This window comes from Myxocyprinus asiaticus, chromosome 41 (genome assembly GCF_019703515.2).
Source record: "Myxocyprinus asiaticus isolate MX2 ecotype Aquarium Trade chromosome 41, UBuf_Myxa_2, whole genome shotgun sequence".
NCBI lineage: Eukaryota > Metazoa > Chordata > Actinopteri > Cypriniformes > Catostomidae > Myxocyprinus > Myxocyprinus asiaticus.
In genome coordinates, this window is record NC_059384.1 from 1,479,964 (window position 1) to 1,490,563 (window position 10,600).

Genomic DNA, 10,600 nt, shown 5'->3' on the forward strand with positions numbered 1-10,600 from the left:
ACCTACCCCTAAACCTAACGTTAAACTTAACTGCCACTAAATCTAACCCTAAACCTAATCTTAGTAACAGCGAATGAGACTCTCGCGAGACTTAGGCTGCCGGGGGGTTACCTTCTAGACAGCCCACAGTCTGTGAGAGAAGTTTTCAGATGCTGTTCAGGACACCCGAGCGTTAAATAACGCTCAACAGATCAGTAGCTCATGTACATTCAGCAATGAATAACGGAGACCGGGGCATTTTGTCACACTATGGGGTAAGTTGTCACAAGGGAACCTGCAAAATTAAACAGTTAAACAAGTATGAAACGACAAACCACTGTTTTTGGCCAATATATGATGCAATTAAAATACTAAAGCATTACTACCCTTGTCCTAATTTATGCTAGTGTGTTCTTATCATGTTCACTTGCAGAATCTATTAGAAAAATCTGATACTGGAAATGTATTTTGGAGGGAATAATTCTGAAAAAGTATGACACTCATTTTCTGCAAGAGAAAACATGCATTTGTGTAAGTGAATTTTTGACTCAAAACACGATGGTTTCTAAGATATAGCCCATAATCTACTATAAATAATAATAATAATAAAATAGAAATATAAGTTTCCCTAATTCAGCATGGTAACAATAGTATGCATCTCAATGCCATAGTGGTTATTGTTGCTACTGTAATTGATCTTCATGTCACCTCACTGACAGTCATGTTTGCATGTTGTTATATATGATCTTCAGAAAGCTCCATCCATCGACTCATCGAGCACCAGATGGGTGGCAGAGCATCTGTCTGATCAGAGGTTATTAGGTGAGTTTTTGGTCTGATGGTTGAAAGTGTCAAAAGACTGAAGATCTCAGACTGATGGTGAGTTTGACCTCTGACAGGTAAAGCCGACAGAAAACACTTTGGTGTGTGTGTAACTCTGTTGATTAAAGCTGATGTGCTGTAAGGTTGGAGATGTATTGCAGAGGATTGGCGATGTGTGGATCGTCTCTGGTCCTCTGCTGATGCCACAGATGGGAGACAATGGCAAGAAACCCGTCTCTTATCTGGTGAGCTGTCTTTTTTTGTTGTTGTTTATCCTTGTGTGTTATTTCCCTTCTTTTATAACTATATATCTGGTTACTTAACATTTTTTCTTTGTAAAAAAGCTTTTCTCCTTTTTTTTTATAAAGCAAACTCTTAGAATGCTTCTTAAAATGTGCTAGAATGCCAGAATATTGACATAACATTCTTATTTCAAGTGACTGCATTAAATAAATAATAATAATAATAATAATAATAAATAAATAAAAAACAATAAGAACAAATAAAACAAACGTGTCTAATAATTGTTTTTGTAAATATACATAAATAATAATAATAATAATAATAATAAAAACAAGTAAAACAAAAGTGTTACATAAAAAGCAAAGTGCTGATTATAATAAATAAATAAATAAAAACAAATAATAATAATGAAAATAAAAACAAATAAAAAAGCTAATTAAAAAATAATAAAAACAAATTAAACAAAAATATTACATTAAAAAGCAAAGTGATGATGATGATGATGATGATAATATAATAAATACAAATTATAATGAAAATAAAATAATAATAAAAACAAATAAAAAAGCTAATTAAAAACAAATAAAACAAGTGTTACATAAAAAGCAAAGTGAAAATAATAATAAATAAAAAAATAATTAAACAAAAAGCTAATTAAAAACAAATAAAGCAAAGTGATAATAATAATAATAATAATAATAATAATAATAATAATAATAAAATGATAATAAAAAATAATAAAAACAAATTAAAAGTGTTACATAAAAAGCAAAGTGAAAATAATAATAATAATAAATAAAAATAATAATAAAAACTAATAAAAAAGCTAATTATAAACAAATAAAACAAAAGTGTTATATATAAAACAAAGTGAAAATAATAACACAAATAATAATAATAATAATAATTAAAAAAAGCTAATCAAAAAATCATAAAAACAAATTAAACAAAAATGTTACATAAAAAGCAAGTGAAAAATGTAATAATAAAAAAATAAAATAAAATAAAATAAAATAAAGAGCTTATTAAAAAAATAATAAAAATAAATACAAAATAATTATATACAGGGCTCAACAGTAAGCATTTTTTCTGCTGGTCGGGTCAGTATTTCATATTTTTACTTACACTGACAACATTTCACTGGCCCCACCAGAAAAGTGATACATTTTATTTTTATATGCAACATTTTTTTATATGTGCCAGGAAAAAATTAATTACTAAATGTTGTCCTGTACAAAAAAAATAATAATAAAAATAAAAATAATAGTAATAATAAAAAAAGGTTTTTATTTTTACTGTAGTAACTGGAAATTATACAGCAATAATCTAACTTCATGAAAGCTACAGAATATCATAAACACAGTTTTGGTGGAATACTTCTGCTACAAAACATTACTGATTAGTGTATAATTTTCAGCCTATTCTTACTGATGTCATTCATTCATTTAGGGATAGCTTTACCTTCCCAAAAAGCTTGGGAAAAGTGCTGTATAAATTAAACGTATTATTATTTTCTTTTTATTACCTGATTTTAAATCTGCAGAATGCACAATAATAATGGTGCATCACAGAAAACCAAATGGCATAAAAACACACAACAATTGTATGATCACACAAACCCGTTTGGGCAAGTGACTGAGAAGGATCTCAGGGCTTTCTCAATCAAGTCCAGAAGGTGTCACTGCAGCTCTTCAGGAGTTCCTGTTTCCTGAATTTTCAGACATTCAGACAGATGACACTTAATATCAATTAAAACACATTCAGAACTTCCCTTTACAGTCTACACAGACATCAACATGTCATGTTTCTCGGCATACGGGCCTAAACGCATCAGTTATGGTTTATATAAAGGGAAATTGACAAACATGTTAATGGATGTTTTTATATCAACACCAAGATTTTAGGTATAAATATATATGTATGTATAAGGGAAAGGGTATAAGGGCATTCTGCGTTAACATTCAGACATACAGATTTGGTTTTCTGGCACGTCTAAATGGACACACACAGACAGACAGACAGACAGACAGACAGGTGCCCTCAGGCTCAGAACTTGTGCAAATGAGGCGAGACAGAAGTCATGTTACCTCTGTAAACACACTGGGGTTCTCCGGGGAACGGAGCATATGTGCCTCTCCGCCTCCCATTTTCAAGGAATTATGTGCATATGCAGTGAGGAGACGACTGGGAATTTGCGAAATAGTGAATGTGTCGACCGTTATTTGAGAGAAACACACAGTTTAGTGAAGAACATTCTGGTTTTGCTTTGTCATTGTGATTTGTTGTTTCATCAGAGCTCTCTTCCTTGATATTGTAATCTGTTTTATTAATCCTAGTTGAAGCGATGGTTCACATATACAGTAAATAAAAGTCCTGTCATTATTCACTCTCCACTCATTTTTGGATGATTTTTGAGGGATGCAGAAGGTGATGTTTACCAGAATATTCATGCTGCTCTTTTCTCATCATGAATGTGAATGGTGACTATGACTTAGAAACTCCAAAGATGACAAAAAAATAAAATAAAAGTGTTACATAAAAAGCAAAGTGAAAATAATAATAAAAACAAATAAAAAAGCTAATTAAAAACAAATAAAGAAAAGTGATGATAATAATAATAAAAATAAATAATAATAATAAAAACAAATAAAAAAGCTAATTAAAAACATAAAGCAAAGTGATGATAATAATAATAAAAATAAATAATAATATTATAATAAAAACAAATAAAAAAGATAATAAAAATGATAAAAACTAATTAAACAAGTGTTACATAAAAAGCAAAGTGAAAATAATATTAATAATAAATAAAAATAAAAAAATAAAAACAAATAAAAAAGCTAATTAAAAACAAATAAAGAAAAGTGATGCTAATAATAATAATTATAAAAATAAATAAATAATAATAATATAATAAAAACAAATTAAAAAGATAATAAAAATTATAAAAACTAATTAAACAAGTGTTACATAAAAAGCAAAGTGAAAATAATAATATTAATAATAAATACAAAATAATAATAATAATAACAAATAAAAAAGCTAATTAAAAACAAATAAAGAAAAGTGATGATAATAATAATAAAAATAAATAATAATAATAAAAACAAATGAAAAAGATAATTTAAAACAAATAAAGAAAAGTGATGATAATAATAATAATTATAAAAATAAATAAATAATAATATTATAATAAAACAAATAAAAAAGATAATAAAAAAATATAAAAACTAATTAAACAAGTGTTACATAAAAAGCAAAGTGAAAATAATAATATTAATAATAAATAAAAAAATAATAAAAACAAATAAATAAGCTAATTAAAAACAAATAAAGAAAAGTGATGCTAATAATAATAATTATAAAAATAAATAAATAATAATATTATAATAAAAACAAATAAAAAAGATAATAAAAATTATAAAAACAATTTAAACAAGTGTTACATTAAAAGCAAAGTGAAAATAATAATAATAATCATTTTTGGGTGAACTTACCCTTTAGGAAATGTATATATTTTAACTTTATTACTAAGCATTGGTTTCAAATGTATTCTGTTAAACAAGGTCAACACATGTAAAAAATGTAAAACAAATAAATAAATAAAATAAAAAAGGCCTTCAAATAAAGAAAATTCAATATATAATATATTGAATAATAAATATTACAAAATAATTATAAATAATATATAATATAGTAAAGAAATTTCAAAGACATTACATTATTGTGGGAGACGAGTAAAACATTAGAAAATACAAAAAGTGTGTAATTTCACACATACTAACATTTGAAATCTACGTTCTACTCGTACAGCTGATTGGACCAGACGATGTCGCTGTCAGCACTCACCTCTATAAAGTCATCCTGGCCCCAAAGGACTCTTCTGCGGACTCTCTGGCTCTCGGGGCATTTGTGGTTCCGAACGCTCCGATCGGTTTTGACCATCAGCTGACGGAGTTCCAGGTGAGTTTGTCTGAGTTAGAGCGGCTGTCCGGCCTCACGTTCTTTCCTAAAGTGAACAGAATGGAACAGCTGAAGAACTTGTGTGATGTGGACTCCTGTCAGCTCATGGACTTCAAATAGTTCACGCTTTACATCACAGGTCGTAAGGTCACAAGCGCTCGAACACTTGTATTTCTTCTCTTGCTTTTGTATTTTTGTTAATGATGGTTCAAACATTCACAGAAAAACGTAAAAATATCAGGGAGTTTTTACATTTCAAAGCTTTAAACAACAATCTTTAAAAGTCAGAGTAAATATGGTGTATTTGAGTATTATATAAGCCATTGGACACCCTTCTCCTATGTGTGATTTATTGCATATATCATATATAGGTGTTTCTTCAGCCCAGTGGTTGATCTCTATTAAAACAGATTTCAGCTTTTTTCTTTTTGTTGTATGTTTTCATTAAAACTGAACTGAAAAATGTTCACTAGGCCTTCATCATTTATTTTTGATACTTTTCAAATGTCTTCTATGTATGGATTTGACTGTTTTAGCCTTCAGATTCAGACTTTCAATATTAAACTATGAAAATACATTATACAAATACAAATTAATACATGTTTAAAATGATGATCATATCTAAACAAAGAGTGAAATAAACATAAACCATTTCAATATTTATTGTGTGAAAATGATTTATATCAAACTGTCCAAAATTACGACTGGCCCACAGCTGTGGCGTCATTTCCACCACACCATACAATTTTGCCCCTAATCAAGTTTTGTTAAAAATATATTGTACTAACCAAGTGGACAAAAGTGTCAGTGAAGAGCATGCCTGAGATAAAATATGAGACAAAACAAAGACAAATCAATGGAAATATCACTTGTGAGCAGAAGATTTTTATCAATCAAGCTGTAATTGTGCCAAATGATGCAAAAAGTGTGAAAATATTATTTAATTGTGTGTATATAGGATACACATTGTCTGAAAGTTTAAAGATTTCCTGTTTCAGTGGTATACCCAAAATTAAAGGCTCATAACTTGACAAAAAAACAAAACAAAAAAAAAAGGGTCAAGTGTTTGGTATCATTGTAAGTACAACTTTTAAAAATTTTCAGTGATATAGATTATGATACTGGTTGAGGAAAACTTTGTGTTGATATGACAAAGCAATCAAAAGTTACAGCATTACAAAAATAATTTATCCTAGTGTCCAAAAACATCTCCAAACAAATAAAACATAATAATTGTACATAAGAACTAATTACACATGCAAACACAACAATGACTAAAGGTTTGCATAGCATGCAGTCATGATTTTAGTAATGAGATTTCACAGAATGAGTTTCATTCTGTGCCATTTGAGTCATCATTGAGTCTGTGTCATGTATTTGGCGCCATCTCCTGGTGGCCATATGTAACATTGTGCTTCATGTGGATTATCTAATGATCTATACATCTGATTATCTTGTGTGTGGACTCGTTTGAAAGATAATCACCTCCTCTAAATAATTGTATGTGGTAAATATAATGTTCTGTTTATTTTTTGTGAAGTTATAAGCAAAAATGCGGCATATAAGCAACACCAACATAATTATCATACTTGGCTATTACTCGCTATATTTTTATCTGTGAGTAAAACAAATAGGCTGGTTGTATTTTACTCTTTGAGAGCTTTCCAACAACATATGACACATGGATATTTGATGAGTTTGATGTTTTTACTGATTACAATAATATGTACAGTGCAATTTTTTTTTTAAATATAAATTATAAAAACGGAACACTTCTGATATGTCTGCAAATTTCAAAGCACTTGTTCAGTTTTGGTCATAATGCCTGCGTGCATTGGAAAGTTTTCAAAGCTTTCAAACGATACATATTTTGTGTTGGTCAAGACTGTAGTTATTAATATTTTGACAATTATATTTTTTTCTCACAGGCGAGCCGGGCTTGCCAGTGTGCCCATTCCAGTTTAAAAGGTTAAAATAGATTTATAAGTTTGATGGTTATACAGAAATTACAGTAAGACAAATAGCCAGCTAGCTAGCTATGTAGATAATCAGATATACAGACAGACAGATAGATAGACAGATAGATAGATAGATTCTGTTGGCCCGTTTAAACATTGTGTCAATGTAAGTCTATGGGATTTTTCGGAGATTTGATCATCCGCTATGTGAAAAACGTAAGTCCGGTCAATCAGTTAGAAAAGCCAACGCACAACATTCCAGAACAGTCTGAAGTTTTGTACAGAGTTTAATGCATGTAGCTTGAAAGCTCAGTTACAACTGATAATTTTGGTCTCGGTTTAGAGATTTTGAAAAATCTAAACCAACTTTTTAGAAAAACAGTAAGTTGTCAAGCCAATAAAATTGGCATTAGGCAAGACAAAGAAGTCTGCTATTTTATTTGAAAAAGGTTAACAATGTAATCTCCAACAGTGTCATTTCCAGCACAAAATTCTATTAAACACGATGCAGAATTTGAAATGTGCTGGAAATGACACTGTGATGGGAATTTTCATGTGAATTTGATGCATGTACATATACTGTTGGACATTGTTAGTAGATTAATTAAATCAACTTGTGAGAGTTGGTGGCTGAACCAAACCAGACAGTTATATATGTACACAGGACAGACTCAATAACTGCTGAGTAGAACTGTGTCAGCAGCGCCTGTGGCAGGTTGAACTTCCTCAGCTGGCGAAGGAAGTACAACCTCTGCTGAGCCTTCTTCACAATGGAGTCTATGTGGGTGTCCCACTTCAGGTCCTGAGAGATGGTAGAGCCCAGGAACCTGAATGACTCCACTAATGCCACAGTGCTGTCCAGGATGGTGGGGGTGGGGTGGGGGCGGGGGTATTTCTCCTGAAGTCCACAATCATCTCCACTGTTTTGAGTGTGTTCAGCTCAAGGTTGTTGTGACCGCACCAGACAGCCAGCTGATCAACTTCCTGTCTGTATGCAGACTCGTCACTGTCGCGGACGAGACAGATGACTGTGGTGTCATCTGAAAACTTCAGGAGCTTGACACTGGGGTCTTTTGCAGTGCAGTCATTCGTGTACAGGGAGAAGAGCAGTGGAGAGAGAACGCATCCCTGAGGAGCACCAGTGCTAATAGTGAGGGTCCTGGATGTGAGTTTCCCCAGTCTCACTAGCTGCTGGTGATCCATCAACAGATTGGGGTGGGCACGGAGAGCTGGGTCAGTTTGATTGAGAGAAGATCAGGCATGATGGTATTGAAGGCTGATCTGAAGTCCACAAATAGGATCCTTGCATAAGTCCCAGGTCTGTCGAGGTGTTGCAGGATATAATGCAGTCCCATATTGACAGCATCATCCACAGACCTGTTTGCTTGGTAAGAAAACTGAAGGGGTTCTAGCAGGGGTCCAGTGATGTCCTTCAGGTAGGCCAAAACCAGTCTCTCAAACGACTTTATGACCACAGACATTTTTTTTTTTTTTGGGGACCGGAATGATGGTGGAGCATTTGAAGCAGCAGGGAACTTCACACTGCTCCAGTGATCTATTGAAGATCTGTGTGAAGATGGGGAGTCAGTGCAGACTTTCAGACAGGCAGTTGAAACACCGTCTGGGCCTGAAGCTTTCCTAGTCTTTTGTTTCCTAAATACCTGGCACACATCCTCCTCACAGATCATAAGTGCAGACTGAGTAGCAGGAGGGGGGTTCCAGGAGGTGTTGGTGTGTGTATGAAGTGAAGATCTGAGCAGGGAAGAGGTGTGAGACTGGGCTTTTCAAACCTGCAGTAAATCATTCAGTTCATCAGCCATTAGTTGACTCTCTACAGAGTGAGGGGGAGGTGTCTTGTACTTGGTGATGCTTTTTAGGCCTTTACACACAGATGCAGGATCGTTGTCTGAAAACAGTTTTTCAGCTTTTCAGAGTAGCTTCTTTTAGCCACTCTGATTTCCTTGGTGTGTTCCTGGCCTGGTTGTACAATGTTTTATCCCCACTTCTGTAAGCATCCTCTTTGGCATGACGAAGCTGTCTGAGTTTTCCTGTAAACCATGGTTTATCATTATTGAATGATACAAATGTCCTAGTAGGGATGCACATATCCTCACAGAAACTGATATATGATGTCACAGTATCTGTGAGCTCGTCCAGGTCTGTGGCTGCAGCTTCAAAAACAATCCAATCAGTGCAGTCAAAGCAGGCTTGTAGTTCAAGCTGTGCTTCATTAGTCCATCACTTTACAGTCTTTACTACAGGTTTAGCTAATTTTAGTTTCTGCTTGTAAGTCTGGAGAAGATGAACCAGACAGTGATCAGAGAGTCCTAAAGCTGCATGTGGGACAGAGCGATATGCATCCTTTACAGTGGTGTAGCACTGGTCCAATATATTCCTTTCTCTGGTGGGGCATATGATGTGTTGTTTGTATTTTGGCAGTTCACGGGTGAGGTTAGCTTTATTAAAATCTCTCCGAATAATAATAAGAGAGTCCGAGTGTTGTTGCACCATCTGTGATGTGATCAGCCAGCTGTTGCAATGCCGCGTTCACGCATGCTTGTGGCAGAACATAAACACTCATCAGAATAAACGAGGAAAACTCCCGTGGTGAATAGAAAGGCTTACAGTTGATAAAGAGCACTTCTAAATTAGGACAGCACATCTTCTTCAACGCTGTTACATCTGTACACCAACCTTCATTCATGTAAAAGCATGTTCCACTGCCTCTCGTTTCCCCCGATAACTCTGCGATGGGATCCGCTCTGAACAGCCGGAAGCCCGGCAGATGTAGTGCGCTGTCCTGGATGGCTTCACTCAGCCAGGTTTCTGTGAAACACAGAGCAGCACAGAGTTAGAAAAGTCATTATTTGTTTTAGTGAGCAGAAGCAGTTCATCCGTTTTGTTGGCAAGGGAGCGGACATTCGCCAGATGAATACTCGGCAGCGGAGTCCTGAAGCCGCGTTGACGAAGCTTCACAAGTGCGCCGGCGAAAGAGTCGGGAAAGAGTGACAAACAAACAAAAGTAACTAAAATGCTAGAGAGCTCCACACCGAAGCGCCATCTTGTCAGTTCTGACAACTCTGCAGTTTCTTCATAATCATATAGTGAAAGTCAGTGTGTGTTGTGTGTAATTGAGTTAGATGTTAAACTCTCAGACTCTTGTCTGGTCTGATGAGGAACTGCAGAGGATCTGATCTCACTGCAGCTGCAGTGAACTTCCTGATAGCAGTCGCGTGTAATCACATTTGACGTTTAGATTGCGCCGCAGTAAATGTGTGAGTCCAGTGTACTTGTCAGATTACACCTGAACACTCACACACTCGAGCTGTGCCAGGTCTCTGTTGGTCTGAGAAAAAGTGTGCAGATGTATCAAGCAGAAATCAACATACTCATGTAAACTCAATGACATGGTGTGTCTTTTAAGCTTTATAAACACTTGAACATGTTTATGATTTGCAGATTAAAAGAAGTGTTAGCTAACTCTTGTGTCACAAATCTCTGTCAATGGATAACAAACCATTTCTGTTTTATGATTTTTAATTGAGTATATATTGAGCAAATTTTGTGTACATCTTTGCTGTCATTAAATTGTATGTGGGATATTTCGTGAAATCGTTGCCTTTTGTGTCCCTCAT

At 33.7% G+C, this 10,600-nt stretch overlaps 1 pseudogene; it reads left to right on the forward strand.

The window, feature by feature from the left end:
* The first annotated feature begins 215 nt into the window (after positions 1-215).
* On the forward strand, positions 216-5,208 carry LOC127431660 (nuclease EXOG, mitochondrial-like; annotated as a pseudogene).
* Positions 5,209-10,600: the final 5,392 nt, after the last annotated feature.